The 17,118-nt window shown below is 36.8% G+C and overlaps 1 long non-coding RNA gene across 3 annotated transcripts in view; it reads left to right on the top strand.

The window, feature by feature from the left end:
• LOC113970606 overlaps window positions 1-10,554 on the top strand; it is a 48,643-nt gene extending 38,089 nt beyond the window's left edge. For 2 of the 3 annotated variants that reach the window (XR_003535230.1, XR_003535222.1), the window contains exon 4: window positions 10,462-10,554. This is a non-coding gene — a long non-coding RNA (uncharacterized LOC113970606). Of the gene's footprint in view, window positions 1-685; window positions 1,491-10,461 lie in introns of those variants that run through there. The other variant, XR_003535226.1, reaches the window with a different exon arrangement.
• Window positions 10,555-17,118: the final 6,564 nt, after the last annotated feature.

The raw sequence follows: 17,118 nt of genomic DNA, 5'->3' as shown, positions 1-17,118 counted from the left end.
TTTGAAGAGACTCTAATCTTGTTATTGAAGGGTTTTCCAAACCATAGAATCCAAATTTCAGGATTCTCTTCACCTGTTTCTATCTTTAAGCAACATGAGTGTCTTTATACCAAATATCAATTTTCATGGTGACCAAATGCTAATATCCACAAACAAAATTTTCAGAAGTCAGACTTACAGACAAAAGTTTTAACCACCTGCAGCTCACAGTAACTTTAGCAGGATTTGCAATGACTGCTATTTCTATACAGAAAATCACCTCTGTGCAGAGATCTGTGTTTGAGTTTGGAGGACCCACTGTAGGCAGCCAAGGGGAAAGTCATGGTTCTTTGCAGGGTCCCTTCAGCTTGTTACCATGTGACTGACAGTCCGACAAGTGAACTACAAAGGTTTACATAACCACTTGAACTTTTAATTACACCCCTGTACTGAATTAGCTCCCATAATTTTTGAATTTATCTATCTCTTGTTTTAATTGACTGTGCTCCTTGATCTGGCTGTCATCACACAAAATGTATTGTTAAATGGTTTTAATAGCTTCCTGCATGTGCAGCAAGCAGTATCTAGCATATGTTAAGGGACACGTGTCAGTCATAATTGACTTACTCTTAAATTTCTTTGCTGTTGTGGGTTTAAATCAGATCCTTAATGATACTTGAAATCTTCTTTTGTGGTTACATTTTAGTGCTTTTTTACTAAACCTTCAAGAACAATGTCCTTTCCTGGCGGGTGATACATCGAAACCACAAGTGCCAGAGGGGAAAAAAACTGCTATTGAAATATGTGAAGATATGAATGCCAGACTGTTCACTTAACTTATACATTCAAAAATATCTACTTTGTCCTTCCGAGAGTGAAAGGGCTGCTTTGACATAATTGTGGTCTCTTATATGATGTTAATCCATAGTGTCAAAGCCATTATAATTCTAGTTCAGGTGTGCATATTTTAAAAAAGAATTCTAAGAAAAACTTATTTTACATACTCAGCCACTGACATTTTTATGTTAATGTTGGGTTTAATTTCTAAAAAAATTAGAAATATGGCACTATAGGGAACTATTGGATTTAGTAAATCTGCTGGCTATAAAATTCCTTTTCAAAGGAGTAAACTTCTTTATAATCCAACTCTAGTAAACTAGTTATTTTCCACAGGATGTTAGCATTCATGAAATGTATTGGATTTACAATTCTAGAACACATGATTGCTCAAAGAAAGCATTAGTGTAAACAATAAAAAGGTCTTCAGATTGCTCTGCTAATAAATATCTTGGCCTCAGTTTGCTGTAACTGTCTAGTTTCAATTTGCTCTTCGTGTCCACTATCTGCTTAAACTCTCAGATGAAATTAATTGTTCTTTTCGTTTTTTATAATCTTTATACCTGTTCATTAGGAGTTGTACGGAGTCATGATCAAATTTATGTTGTTCGTTCTTTTAGAGCAACCAAGAACAAGAATCTGATTTCATCCACAGACAAGACATTTCTTGTCTATTAACCTGTTAGGATTGCTTCAGCTTCAATGAGCAGAGAAACTGAAAGCATCTTTCCAACAAATGCCAGAGGAAGGAGGTCCTACATCAATCTGGGAAGGCATTCCAAAGTTTGCCCAAGTATTTTGTGTAAGAAATTATATGATAAAGTTTGCATTACTCAGAATTATATTATTGAAGGAAATCAGACAAGCTATTAAACTTTAAAAATGGGAAGGATGCTTTAATTTTGCATTAACTTGGTCAGAATCTGAAAGATGCGATACATTAACATCTGATTGCGTAAATCAACAAAAGTGAAGTATGCTTTGCCCTACATTTGAATCAGCCTCAGAAATAGGGTGGAACAGTTGCCAACATTATTTATGTTATATGTGTTGATATATACCAGAGAAGCTGCATGTGAGGCCCAGATGCACTAGGCAGTGCACAATCTAAATAAAAACAGGGACAACAGAAAGATGAAGTAAAAGAAGACAAGAAAGAAATGATGCTATATTGCTGTGAATTACAGTTTCAGCATACCAGCAAAATTTCTCCAGATCGTTTCGTAGGACAAAATAATTTTTTAGGATGAGCTGGTATGAGAGCGGACTTTCTGGGTGTTTATGAAAGCTCCTTCCAAACTTGAGGGGAAGCATTCCAAACCAAAGATGGCAATAAAGAGCCTTGAGAAGAATGAAGACATACCTTGTATTGCAGCAACAGAGAAGATGTTGCTGAAAAGATATATATTAAAAAAAAAATAGTATTTGGCTGAATCAGTTGTTTAGGATGGTCCATGTGTATAGACAAAAGATGATGTGTATAGAGAAGAGATCTTAGAAATGCTACATAGGAGCTATAGAACATAGTATTGGGTTATCTAAAGAAGGGTACGACATGGATCTTTTTTATGGTACACTAGAAAAAAAATTATTATATTTGGGATTAGAAAGAAGAATAGATATTGATATAAAGCTAAATACAGAGCACATTAAAAGATAGAAAAGGGAGGCTGTTCTGGCTTGAGTCAAGCAGGCTGCTGTGCTGGGTGGCTTTGCTCTCTGCTTTCACCTTCAGGAGTGATACACTCCTCTCTTCTTGCACATTAGATAGGAGCCTGGCTACACTTCAGGCCAGTCTTTCTTTTTAGGTCAGTTCTTTTTAGTTAAATACTTTGGTAGCAACAGGCCAAGTTGCTGAGAATTGGATCCAGTGCATATAGTATGTTTTGAGATTCCTAATGTAGAAAAAAATAAAAAAAACCCCAAACGCTCCCAAACTGAGTAGTATGATAACCTTAACTCTAAAATACCTGCATATTGTGGCCTTAGGCAAAGTGCGGAAATTTAGATTCCTCTATTTTTTATATGTCACATGTGACTTCAAATAAAATACACTTCATATGTATTTAAGATATTAGAATCATAAACTCACCATGAAGTGGCGAAGAGTTTCAGTACCTTTGAAATATAGTGAGTGACAGAATATAATCCAAATGCACATTTTACTCTGTGTGCTCTAATTGCTACTGTAAACTTATGGCATTAATGTATTGAGAACACTGTGTAGTGCATTTCCCATGCTATGTGTGGAATCATATAACTTATGCATGAAATTCTCATGTGTCTTCTGAAATCATAGAAGAAATTGTAAACCTATGATATATTTTAGTTTGAAGTGAAGCAGCACCTTTCAAAATCATGGGAAAACTGTGTGGTGACTTTTAGCTGACTCCCATTCTTATTTTTTTGAAATAAAGCAATATCACTAGTTCCTCAAGGAAGCTAACAATTCACTGTGTTGTAGAAAGAATGTCCTAAAGACTGAGATGTTTCTGTCTGCTCAAAACTTGTACCATAGAATTTATGCTACTGCAGAAAAGCTTGTGTTTATGATAGATTGAAAAGAAAACAAATTTCTGGTGTCCAAAAGTGCGCCTGTGACCTGGGATCTCACCTTAAATCCAGTCCATTATAAGTCAGCTTCAAAACATGGAACATATCTTAGATTTAGATTCAGTTGGGATTTCTGGAAATTCAGATCTTAGAACATGGTCCCACCTGTTCCATTTGCTAGTTCTATAGGCTAAGTCAATCTTCTGGAGAATATAACATTGGTTATCGCATAGGACAATACAGGGCCACTGCTTCCCTCAGAGATGCTATGTTCTTAAAAGATATAGATATATTTATTTTCTCAATGGTTCTTTTAACTGCAACATTTATAGTTCAAAAGAAGGTAGAGTGGGTTTTTCTAGGTAATAAAACAATTTAATCAGTGCATTTGTATGAGCATCATGTTTCTCAATCAATTAATCAGATGTAGGAAAAGATAAAAAGGAAAGCAATGATCAAAGAGAGGCCAGTATGGCCAAAGAGAGACAGTATGAATTGTGAGCTGTAAACTGGCATCACTAGGACCACTCGTCCCTGATTGTTTTATTTATTCATTGACTGCTTCTTTTATCAAATTTTCCAATGGCTTCTTCAGATTGAAGAGAAATTGACCATAGTTGTGCCTGTCATGCCTGTCTCAGAACTAGCTCACATCTGCAAGCTTTTCCTGCTTTATGCAGACTGAGTTAAATTACTTTTTTAATTGTATTTCAATGAGAACTTTTTTCTTTCAAGTCAGTGCTCAACAGTGATGGATGGAAGGATGTAGGAAACATTGGCTTTTCTCAGGATATACTGTAGATGACCTTATGTCCTATGTCCTTGCTTCATTTGAAAAGAATAATTACTAATCAATAGTGAAGGGTTAGGTGACGCAGTAGGTTAATTTACTAGCCTTTTGCCTCTGGAGAGCTGGATTCTTGCTTAGGTCACATGTAAAATGGGTTTGGTGGTTTCAGCCTTGTCTATTGTGGATGTCTGGCTATATCACAGAAAACAAGCTTGAATTTGATATGTGTTAGATGCCTGGCAGTTTCTGCTTGGGCAAATCTCAGGACTTGAACTGTAGGGATCCAAGCGTGGGCAGAACAGGCACACGCTGACATCTGCAAGAAAAAATGCAGCACAGCATCACAGTCTGCCTGACCACAGGGGACCGGGCCCTCCATCAAAGTCAGGGCCATTAGTCCCACTGGAGCCAGGTGCATCCAAACTTTTAAAGACCTGAGATTCTCTTTCTCTCTGTATCTGTTGGAGTCTTGCAGGGACTGCCTTTTGGGACATGCCTTTAGAAGACCATTCTCTCAGTTACCTTTTTCTCAAAATTAACCATCCAAGAAGCTGCTTTAAGTTTGTGCTTCAGAAAAGTTCATTACAAGAGTTTTATGAGTAGAAATACATTATCTGTTTATAAACTGGGAAAATAATATAGTTTCAGCCAATTAAAAAAATTATGACATCTCTTTGCTTAGCAGCTCCAGACCCTTTATTCTTTGAATGAGGGTACTGACATTTTGCAGGAGGCTGCTCTGGTGGTGAGGTCATATAAACCCTTATATGATTGTTAGTATCAAGCCTGAGTTAACCTTGATAGCCTGCTGAAACTTTATTTTGTTTTTAAAGTGTAACTTTGATCCCAGTCTTTAGCATAATTTGGATTTTTAATACTCATACTTGATCTGTCTGTGAAGTGTCTGACTTCACCATTGAGGAGGCAGAAGGGGAGCTGAGAGTAAGAGTCTGTTTTTTTGCTGTGCTCAGAGTGCTCCTCTTCTTTTAGTGATCTGTCCCATTGACTGCAGAAGGTGGAAGGGGAAAAGTGAACAAGGTTAGAAACTGCGGGCAGAGAAGAGACCTCTTGTTCAGCACTCACAGTTGCATCTAGACTTGAGCGGAACTATAATTTGAGTATATAAAGAACTGTAAAATACATGATGTATTGATGTTTCGTGTTGGGCACAGAAAACTAATGGACAATTTGGACAATTCTGGCCTTACTTTCCTTTTTTTTTTTCTACTATAAGATGGACTCTTAGTATGCATTCTTCCCTTCAGGACGTTGAAAAGATTGGTGCTTGAGAAGGATTTAGACATGACTGTAAGTAACCTAATGAGGAATTGGAAGGGATGAATAATTTTATAATCACTGCGGGTTTTAATAGTCATTAAGTAAGTTCAAATAACCAATGAGGAAGATGAAATGAAAATTTGAATAATCACCCATTTAGAGACTGTGCCAGGAAGTCCCATGGGGAGGAAAGTGTATGAACATGTGAGTAAAGACAATCATAATACATATACAGAAGAGGGAAAAAAAAGGTTGGATAGACAACTTTAATTCTGGCATTTCCAAATCCCTGTAAGAGTAAGTGTGGTGTCCTTTTACATAGCTTTTTTTTGTGTGTAGTAATGTAGGCATGATGCATAATAATTTTGACGTGACTGATGAGCTGCTGCTGTGCCCGTGTGTCTAGGCTGAATTGTCAATTGCCATCTGAAACTTCTCCTCACAGGAACAGGCTGGCTGTAGCATATAGTCAGTGATACTGCTATCACTCCCTATATCTACCCTGAAAGGCACCGGTGGAAGCTGTTTGTCTAGGCACAATGCCCTACTGGAACCTGTACACTGAATTAGTCATTCCATGGGAAAGAGGATGCAACATGGAAAATAATTTCTTAAAGAGCTAAATGCCTCAGGCTTTATGGAAATGTTTCAAAGGGACTTCCTTTGAAGGGGACTTCCTTGACACCATTTTGATTTGACCATACAGTTCATTTTTTCAGTTATGAAGACTTTTAAAAAAAAAAAAATAACACATTTCTAATTTGTGATATATACTTATTAGGTTTTCCATGTCATGCATTTTAATTGTGAGTTCTAACTGACTGGTTTAATGATACTTTGCAAAGTAAACTCAACATGTAGGTCATAAGTTCAGAATGAATGAATCCCTGGATGTTTACCAAACACCAAAATTAAATTACATTCTTAATTGTTTTGCAAATACTTTGGCCTAACTAATTAAATAGGAATGACTTTCTGTGTTGCTGTAGTGCAAGGAATATTAAAGTCTTTAGGACTTATTTCAAATTAGCAAACTCAACTACTTTCATTGTACACTATGTAGTCAACTAGCACTTCAAACAAAACAACTCTTGTATCCTCCCAAAACAGACAAACTAAATAACAAGTAATATGATACGGCTTCAATTGTAAGAAATACCTCTTGAGGACAATTATTAGACTGAGAATATTCAGTGTTACTAAATTTCCACCCACCTTCCCTGAGGCTCTTGTAGTCTTCTACAGTATTCTAATGTGTTCCTAGACTAGTAAAAATATGAATGAAGAAATATTTTCTTTGTCTTGTTCCCTGATTCTTTACCAAATTAATGGAATGTAGACCCTGGAATACACAGGTGGAAAGGTAATTCAAAAAGTAGGTTTAGCTGTTTGCAGTGGAACAGCTGAGATTTTATTGTGTCTTGATCTCTTCCAGACATGAACTTCAGCGTCATGTACTAGTTCCCTGTCTTTAAGAAATGTGTTTCTCTCTCAAGGTTAACAATTTCTTTGCTCCGGGGTAATAAGGTCAGGGCTGTGAACAGGGATACTCATGTAGGTGAGCCAGGCTATTCTGCAAAGGTTTCTGAAACCTTGGATTTGACTGTATTCATCAGAGAGTCAGAACAGCAAGAGCTGTGTATTCTCTGTGGTCTGTGATGCTGAGCAAGTGGACTTCTCAACTGTGCATACCATTTTGGTAAAAGAAGACTCTTTCGTATTGTTGTGTCATGCTACAAAGGATTACAATAAGCCAAGGAATCGTGGAAGTTTGGGTTACACAGGCAGCTGTGGATAGAAGGAAAGTTTTAGCCAGATTAATTTTGGGATGTCTTAACCTTATGTATATCCTCGTATCTATCATAAGCCTATGTGTATCCAATGTATTTTTCTTGCAAAAGGATGATATAAAGACATCAAGGATTTTAAGGGTCCTTCTGTCTCCTCAAAGATTCATTTGTTCCTCCAGGAGTTACCTTCATCCATTTGCTGTTTTCATCCAAGCCCTTGAAGTCAGTGCTGTTGGGGTCTAACATGACTGTTGTGAGCCATACAATGCACTGACAAATTTAACCTCTTTTTGAAACAAGAGAAAACTGTGAGATTGTTTGCATATTCTTTGCTACTGGGATAAACACAGCCTCTGTAGTTCAGGATAATACCCTTGAGTCCTGCCTGGGTCATTTGCAGACTTGTTCTGCAAAGCAAATTAAAAATGCAGATGATGAAGAAAAAAAATATAGTGTTTTCCATTGTTCTCAGAGACAACAATTATTAAATGTTAGTACTGAACAGCCATTGAGCCTATGCTGGAAAAAAAAATTGTGATCCTTTTCACCTCTCTGCTAGTGTTCAGGAGAAGTGGTCATGTGTAAAGCTGCTGATGACATCAACCATTAAAGTAGAAAATGGTTCTGCAGATGTCTGAACCAGAAAAATACCACGGTCTGCTAAAACTTCTCAAAAATTTCAATGGATTCTACGCTAGTTAGTTAGCTTATATTCCAGAGAGTTGCTGGCATGTTGATCCAGGAAGCTGGACCAACATGTAGTGTTTTCTAGTTTATTTATATGTTTTTCTCTGTTTATAAGACCTAGTTGAACACTCGCAGGAAACTATATAAAATTCTTAAATAATAAATTATCACAAAGGCCTAGCTAGTTATACAAATAAGTAAGCAAGCAAGCAATAGGTATATATATTCCAAGTATAAATGCTTGAATAAGACGATTTTAAGGAACGTGTTCAATGTCTGAAATTCCACCACAAATTTACGTTTAGGAAGTTGTTTCTAGTAGTATGATTTTACCTTTACCTTAGAGTAGAACCGAATAATCTTCAAAACAATGTTGCCTTTCCAGAAAGGCAAAAAAATCCCCTTAAAACCAAATGAGAACAACTACTGTCTTCCCAAATAAATTTTTCAAACTCTGCAAGAATAAGAGTTTTGCTAAGGAATGAAGTATTTGTGCAGTCATGAATACATCAGAGGTAATTGTGTTTGTAAGAATCTTTGTGCATGCTGCAATACTCTGACAAGTGCGTATTCAACATGTTAAATTGGGATGTGCTGCAGAAAATGTAAACTCAAAGCTACCATTTTTGAAATTGTGTGTAAAATAATGGATTTCACTGTTACAAAATTCATTGAAGATCAGTGAAACTTATCTCTCAGAAGGGGAACATAGCAAAGAAAGCAAACAAAAATGTACACAAGATAATACAGTGTTGAACTGGAAGTCCAGCTTAAGCATCTTCTGTATTTTGAAGCAAGGAAACTCAACCCTTTTCTGGAGAAATGCTGCCTCTCAACTGACTTTACTTAGAAAATGAAGAAGGGTTCATTTGCTGGGTAGATTTCTTCTTATTGAAGAGAATGTATTTTCATGTTTGTATTGGTGATTTTGAATAATCACTTCCTGTTTCTACTAGCAGCTCTCAAACAAAGCTATTTCTCAAGTGATAGCTAAATAAATCCTATATTTAGCCTTGCTGAGAATGTTCATCATAAAAAGAACTTTGTGGTTTATTGGTGTCAGTTGGTAAAGGGTCTCATTGCTCATTGTATCTCTATCGTTTACCACAGCTCTTACTTTTATTGTGCTAATTACTTGATGAGAAGTTACATTTTGTTTATGTGAAACAACACTTTCAGTGCTTTATATCGTAATTTTTTTAGTGGCAGAGCCCCACCTTCTTTTTCACTCACCATAGAATGGCATGAACTTTTCTGTACAAAGCTCCTTTTCAGAGAATCTGGGATCAAACATCCTGAAAAATATCTGTTGCTTTAAGTAAATGCACTATTATAAGAAAAGTACATCTGGTTTTGCATCAGATATCTTTTGAAACAGTTTTTACCAGTGTTTTTGAGCAGTGCTTATTCTACTTCTGTCCAAAATGAAATGTCATATGACCCTGAATAGAGTTTATATTTAAAAGTTTATAACAAAAAAGATCTAACTTTCTTAATAAAGGCCACAAAAATTAGGTAGAGTTCTTCAAAGAGATACAAGAGGACCAATTATTTCAAAGTCCAGTCATATTAAAGGTGAGAAGCAAAATGGAGTCCTGACTTGAGTCTGACTACCCTGTAATCTGCAACACCATAACAGATTGTCAACACTGAGAACTGGAATCCCATTTGCAAATAACAACCTTTTTTTCCTAGGTACTCTTTATCTCTAAATTTTCTTTGTTGATACTGTTGACAGTACTTAGAAGTGGGCAATATTCAATACTTAGAAATAAGTTTCTGATGTCTTTATTTGAATAACCTCAGATTTCCAAGGCTCATACCAGAAGAAACTCAGAGGAATAATATTTTTAATGATTTTTTTCTTCCAAGGACAGAGTATTCCGTGAGGCATACAATGACAGGAATTACTATGCACAGCTTTTTGAGAAGGGTAGTGATTTAAAATACTAAAATGGCTAACCATTTTTAATAGTGTATTTTAATTGCAATAGCCTCTTTCTCTGAGCAGGCTGTACTAAGAGATAATTGACCTCTGTGTCTGTTAAGCACTCTTACATTTGGCTTGGGAAGCATAATTCACATTACAACCAATTACCTTGTATAGCCTACAAAAAACCCCTCAACTACTAGCATAGCACTGCCATTTCTTTCCCTTTCTGTCTTCCTTTCTTCTTTCCTTCCGGGCTATAATAGTTGGGCTGTCATATTTGTCAGATGCCCTCTTTGTTCTCTTCCATCTATTCTTTACTGTAGAAATCCAAACATCAGAAAATAACGGACTCAGTTCCACCGTTTCGGTGCATAAAGCTAAACAATGATTTACAGTGGCAGAAAATAACTCTCTGTTAAATATTGCTTTTAGTTAGTTTTGTATATAAAACCTTTCAAACTAGCTGCTGAACTGTGTGTGATAAGGAAGTCTGATAAAAGAGATTCTGTGTTGCTTATTGCTATAGAATTGTGTGTTGTTCTCTCAGGTACTTTTTTATAATGATTTAAGCAAAGCCATTCAATTACTCATTGTCTCTTGATTGTTTCTTTCAGATCTGCTGTACTGGCCATCATGTTGGCACCTGGGCAACTTACATAAATTAAAACAGTGTATTAAGAAAATATGACTCCTTTGGGAATAAAAGTCTCACTACCCAGACCTCTGCCTCTGTTACTAAAAATGACCTAGAGGTCAACTGAAAATCAAGGTGATAAATAGATCTAGTAGAGTCTTGCAAACTGCCAGAGTCTGGTTCCCTACTGGAACCCCTTAACTGTTGGACCAGGATGACTATAAGCCAAGGAATGACAGCAAGAGATGATCTGACTGGCAAATGGATCTCAGACTTATGCCAATAACTCATAATCAAAACCTTAAGCTGCTTTCCAGGCAGAGAAGTTGTACTTTCATGGCCATTACAAACATGTTTGAAAAGCACCAGCTGGGTTCCTGTTGACAATATCTTATCTAGGCTGACTTTAGTTACTCCTGTCCCCATCACTGCACTTGTCAGAAACTGGGAAACCACAGAAACACCACAACTGGATAATTTTGGGTACTGAATTTTCTGGATGACAAAAGACTTGTGACTCATAACTTCATTAAAAGACAGATTGCCAAAAATATTTAAATGTAGATAATCTGATTTACAAAGATGCATCTGACACTGAAAAACCAGTACTGCACACCAGGGACCTCTCAGCAACCTCAGTCAAAATCTCCAAAAGTAAAATACTTGTACAATTTCTGGAAATAGTATCCTTCTATGAGCCAGATTTTTCTGTGACTTAACATCTCCTAAAAACTAGGAACTTAATTAATAAATTGGAGTAGATGATAGGTTTTATGAAGCAATCTTTTATACTCTGCTCTGTCAGGTTAAAAGCATAAGATGCAGTACTATTTTGTAGAGTAGAATTTCTGAAGTTCTTTCCGAGAATGCATTGATAATATTCTGTGACTGAATACACTTGCTAAGACTTTAATTTGCTTAATATAGGTGACAAGATAGTTAATAGAGGTTTGAATTTAAAAGGTGGTGTAATATATATTGTATATACTGTATTTATATTATACTAATCCCATGCTTCAGGGTTTACAGTGATTACTTTTGGGGGCTAGAAAGAACTTTTCCTTCTTTGATCCATATTGTGAGTTCTTTTTTCACCTGCCTCTGGGCAATGGAGGTAGAGAAGTAAAAAGTATTTTTAGTGGCATTAAATTCATACATGTCTGATTCATATATGTTGCTTACAAACTCAGGATTAAACCAGTGATCAGATTTGGGGCCAGGAAATGTTTTTTCCTATGGCTAAGACTGATGACCTAAGTGGTATTTTTTAAACATTTTCCAGTACCATGGGACTTCACTTGCTTCCCAGCATTTTGTAGAAATTTTATTTGAAAAATCCCTTTCTGCTGGATACTAGAAAACCCCCTTGATCTCTTTACTTTGTGGCACATTATGTACTTTACCTTTTTATGAAAGAACTCAAGTTTTTTGCAGGGTGTAAGACAGTTTTGGTAGCTGGCTGTATGTGCCATAGGCATGGCCTAGGGTATAGATATTTTATGGAATAATATAGATGATAGACAAAAAGACATTTCTAATATGGTAGCCCATGACTGCAGTTCTGGACACACTGATGCATGTAAACCCTTCAGTTCCCATCTTCTTGTGTTTTGAACAGTCACATCAGAGATGGGCTGGAAATGATTTTGATATTTGGCACCAGGTTTTCAGCTCCAATCTTTCCTTTAATTTTGTAGAGAGAAAATCGGGTAGAGAATGGCAAGACAAGGGTAATGGGGATGGAAATCCAGTGGCTGGCTGCCTGTCTGCAGCAGTGGTTGGAACAGACAACAAGTGCAGCCTGTTGTATGGAAAGCAAATTGGCTGGAGAGTTATAGAAGGTTTTGTTTGTTTCCATTTCTGTTTTGCTTTGAAAAAAAATGGCCACAGTTGCTTCTATGTTACACATAGTGCTTGCAGTCCCAAGCCTGATGCCTCATCTGTTTTTTCCTTTCTTCACCTAAAGCTAATAGTAGTGTAAGTGTGGGAAATTGTAGATATGTTTCTGATTTAAATAGAGAGTACAATATGAACCTATTAGATTAATAGTTATAATGAAACCTGCATGCGTTTTTCTTGGCAGTCATTTCAATCACTTCATTGTAAGCAATCCAACTTTCTTGTGTTTCCTCAGTGAAGCATATTTCCAGAGAATTCAGTCTTTCCAAGTGCATTGTCAAGTGCTGATAAATTTTTATGAGCTTCAGCTAGTGGGTGACAGCCACCATGGATATCAGAAATTATAGGAGAGCACTTAATGTGTTCTAGTCCTCCTCTGGAGTACATCTGCTTCAAGTGTCAAATCATGACTGGAATCTTTACTTTTTTTCCTTGGTTGTTGGAGTAATAACTAAAACTCTCTTCAGAAAAGCCAAACAAGGTTTCATTAGAATAGTAGACAGGTCATGCTAGTATCATAAAATCCAGCAAAAACTGGATTAGTCTGGTATGATAGACCACTGCATCTTTGCTTACCTGTTCCTTGGTCAGGGCATAAGGCAGTGAAACAAGCTAGGAGGAGGCTTTAGCTGAACTAAACCATTTTTAAACAAGTGTCTCTTTTGCTGAGCTGGGACATTTTACAAAGATTTTGCCTGTCATGATAGGATCAGCCTATCCACTGAGCCCAAAATTAATTTTATCTCCCTTTAGACAACTGAGGTTTGTAACCTGGAAACAGAGAGGCCTTGCTATACGTAGTGGAGGAAAAGGTTTTCAACACCCAAGAGATCAATATTTACTCTAATATGCTTTTAAATAAAAAAAAAAGACACATTTCTAGGCTAATATAGGTATTGAGAACAAGAGACATGAGGAAAGCAGAATATAATGACAGACTCTGGTTTAATTATTTTGTTACATACTTAGCTACGAACTAGTAAGCTCCCTGAACAAAACTAGCTATCTTATAATGTTTTTCATTCTGAGAATTCAAAGTACTTTGTCGAAATGGTGAAATTAAAGCAGAGACAAAATGGCTTGGCTAAACATCATACAAGAGAGAGGCAAGTGTCATGGTCTATAGTCTAATGGACCATCTAAAAGATCGCATCATGTTAGAAGTCCCCCAAATGCACTAGTAATAACTTTTGGAGCAGTAGCTCCATATTTTTGATATTGATATGCTTAAACATTCTATATGGGTAATCCATCAGTAATGAGCTAATACAGGTAATGGGAGGAGGAGGAGGAGAGGGACGGGAATGCCTGGATAGAGTTTGCACAGAGGGTGCTGTGGGACTCAGTCAATGGACATCCCTGTGTTCTCAAAACAGAAAGGAAGCTCTTTCCATAAAGTTTAAACAAGGGCTACTGAGCTGGAAAGAAGGAAGAGGTTCTAGTGGAGCATGGCAAGGAGACGTAGAGAAGGGGTGATAAACAGAGATGGTGAACTGAAATGTATAATCAAGAATTAGGGGTGGAGTGGGGGGAAATGTGGTAAATAGTTAATACTGGCAGAAGCAGTTTCTGCATATAAATATATGACTTATTTCTATGGAATAATTCACAGTACAGTTAAAATAACCACTGACACTTAAATATTTTGTCTTCCGTGAAGTGAATTCTGTACCAGCTAAGGATTTTATCACATCCCTTGATATAATCCTTGCAGATCTGAGCACTGTTCACTTAATTTTTGACACATTTAGTTAGAGTATAATGAGCATGTAAAGAAAATAAAACATCATTATATGTAACACAGATGTACCAGATTTTATTTTTACATTCCTCTGAGTTATAGCACTTACATTACAGTACCATCTGTAATCTCTGGCAGAGCTGAGGCATTCTACGGATATATAAGAAATGACAGGTACCCTATGACAAACAGCTTACTGCCTAGCACACTGAGTAAGCTGATGAAAGAAAGAAGGTACAGTATATGAGTGAACAGGCTGAGCGAGCTAGCGAGGGAGGTAACAAAAAATAGAAAATTAAATTTACATAGGCATGTAAGTCATCTAGGAACCTAACTCAGAAGTCAGTAGGTTTTAAAAATGGATTGTGCTTCACTGTTTTCCAGCATATCTTAGTTTATTGAACCCACACTATCTTCAAAATGAGATGTTGATTCTCATACCAATCACCACTCTGGTCTATGGGGCACACCAAACGAGGTGTAAGAGGTTCTGGGATAGCATGGGAAGGCATGAGAAAGAACAAGTTCAGCTTTATGTCCATACATTACTTACATCGCTGCGTACCGAAACCTGCTACTGCCAAATCAGTGGGTAGACTTATACCTTCAGTGTTGCAAAGCATATTTTAATAAAGTGTAAAGTAAAATATGAGGTTGCTTAAGTAACATAGGCTGCTAGTTTGAATTAATTGAAATAGACAATCTCAGGTTCTTACTAGGCTACTTATGTGTTTTGAGCTTTCATTTACATTGCAAGAAAAGTCCAGGACACGGCATGCCAGGAAAAAAGCTCATTGTGCTTCTTCATCAAAGTGATAGCTGAGTCCACAGTAGTATGGAAACAATTAATTGAGTGCATAACACTACAGTGAAGGCACCACAAGATCTTCGTACCTTGTGATTTTTAGAAGAGAGAGGCATTTGCTTCTGTAGGAGTACCACAGTGCAGGAGGTGACAGAATATTTCCTTTTTCAGGAGACTACACTCAATAATTTTTGGTCAGTTTACGAGGAATTCCACTTTGCTTTGATTATGGTATTTCATTATTGTCCATTTACTGAAAGAAGTTTATTGATGATATAATCTTGGTGCATGACATATGCAACCAAAAACCATCAATGAATAATCACTAAATAAAGGCCAAGAACACAGAAGAGGTGCCAGTCAAATGATGCTATCTGTGCTATTATGTAATGTGTTTGTATCAGCACCTAGCTCTCCCTGAGGGGATTACTGAGGCTACCTTAAATTTTTTGCTTCACAATGTCTAAAACCAAGGAATTGCTTGGCCAGGTTTATATACACTTAAATAGAGTCACCAGTTCTAGAAACATAGGCATTTACTGCTGATGGAAAACCTCGAGGATTTATGTATTTTTTTGGCATTTTTCCCACAGTGACAAATTGCCCTTTATTCAGTGATTCATTATTCCAGGTGATGAACTCTTGCCAAAATTTTCAAACTCAAGTAAATAAAACTAGATACCCAGAGAAAAGGTTCCTAAATTGTTCTCATATAGTTCCTATTCCTGACAACAAATGAGATAAATTAAGGAGTGTTGCACATGTGAAGCAATTTTGGAAAGAATTTTATTAAGCCATTTAGATGACAGAATGTGGTTGCTTAAGTATGAAAATAATGCCTGCAAATTTTATCTGAAGAAGCAAAATCCATAAAGATACACACAGGGAGGACAAGTGAATAAATTAAATGTTTTAATAAACTGGAGAGTGATACAGCAAGGAAAAAAAAAAGGAGATAAGTGGTAAATGATTTATCATTTTCTAGGTAGCACATTTTTTTATGGTTCATTTCCTCCTCAATGTGAAATCTATGAAAAGAATCTTCAAGGAAGTTGAACAGAGTGGGGTTTCATTAACATATTACAATTACCCTGTGGCCATTCCTTGCTGTTAATCACAAGACCACAACAACTTCTAAAAATACAAACCCACAAAAGGGTAACTGTTATGAACAGATTTCTCCTCTCTCCACACAAAAATCTGGAGTTTAAGAAAAGAACCCAGACTGTTTTATCGTAAGTAGGCTTTAATTGCTATCTACACTGTGCTCTTCTCACTTCTATAGCCTCAGAATTTGTGACTGAACAGCACTGTTTGGGCAGCCTATTGCCTAGTTGAAGATGTCAGAAGCAATTACTTTCACAGATTTAAGATTTTATCATACAAACTGGACAACACAAGTGAGGCCATTTGTTAAGCATTTCATCATATCTTATCAATTGTCCAGAGTTTACATCTCCTCACAGATTAGATCTCACTTTGGATGTGAACAGAAGTGGAGGAGAACCGTAACTAAATGAAGTTGTCTCTGGTTGGTGTTTGAATGGCTCTCTTGAAAACCAACTGCTTGCCTGAGGCAGGGAAGTCAAGAAGACAGGAGGTGGGACTTGTGATATTGAGCAGTGCTTAAAACATTCATGGTTAGCACACAGCTTGTTCAATAGGAAAGACTTCAAAGAAGAACAACAAAGCTGGTGAAGGGTCTGAAGCACGAGTCTTATGAGGAGTGGCTGAGGGAGCTGAGTTTGTTTAGCCAGGAGAAAAGGAGGCTCAGGGGGAACCTTATCGCTCTCTACAACTACCTGAAAGAAGGTTGTAGCCAGTTGAGGGACAGTCTCTTCTTCCAGGTAACAGGTGATAAGACAAGAGGAAATGGCCTCAGATTGCATCAAAGGAGATTTAGATTGGATATTAGGAAAAGCTTCTTCCCTGACAGGGTTGTCAAGCATTAGAACAGGCTGCCCAGGCAAATAGTTGAGTTGCTATCCCTGGAGGTATTTAAAAGACGTATAAATATGGTGCTTGGGGACATGGTTTAGTGGCGGACTTGGCAGTGCTGGGTTAATTGTTGGACTCTGATCTTAGAGGTCTTTTCCAAACAAAATGATTCTATGTACTTGGGGTAAATTATGGTCAGCTTTTCATGCAGAGAACTGCAATGGGGTTTTTTTCATATGTACATGTTGGGTAGT

The sequence above is a fragment of the Neopelma chrysocephalum genome, unplaced genomic scaffold, assembly GCF_003984885.1.
Source record: "Neopelma chrysocephalum unplaced genomic scaffold, ASM398488v2 Primary Assembly neopelma1_23, whole genome shotgun sequence".
NCBI lineage: Eukaryota > Metazoa > Chordata > Aves > Passeriformes > Pipridae > Neopelma > Neopelma chrysocephalum.
Note: the sequence above shows the minus strand (reverse complement) of the source record. Positions and strands in the feature narration are given on the sequence as shown.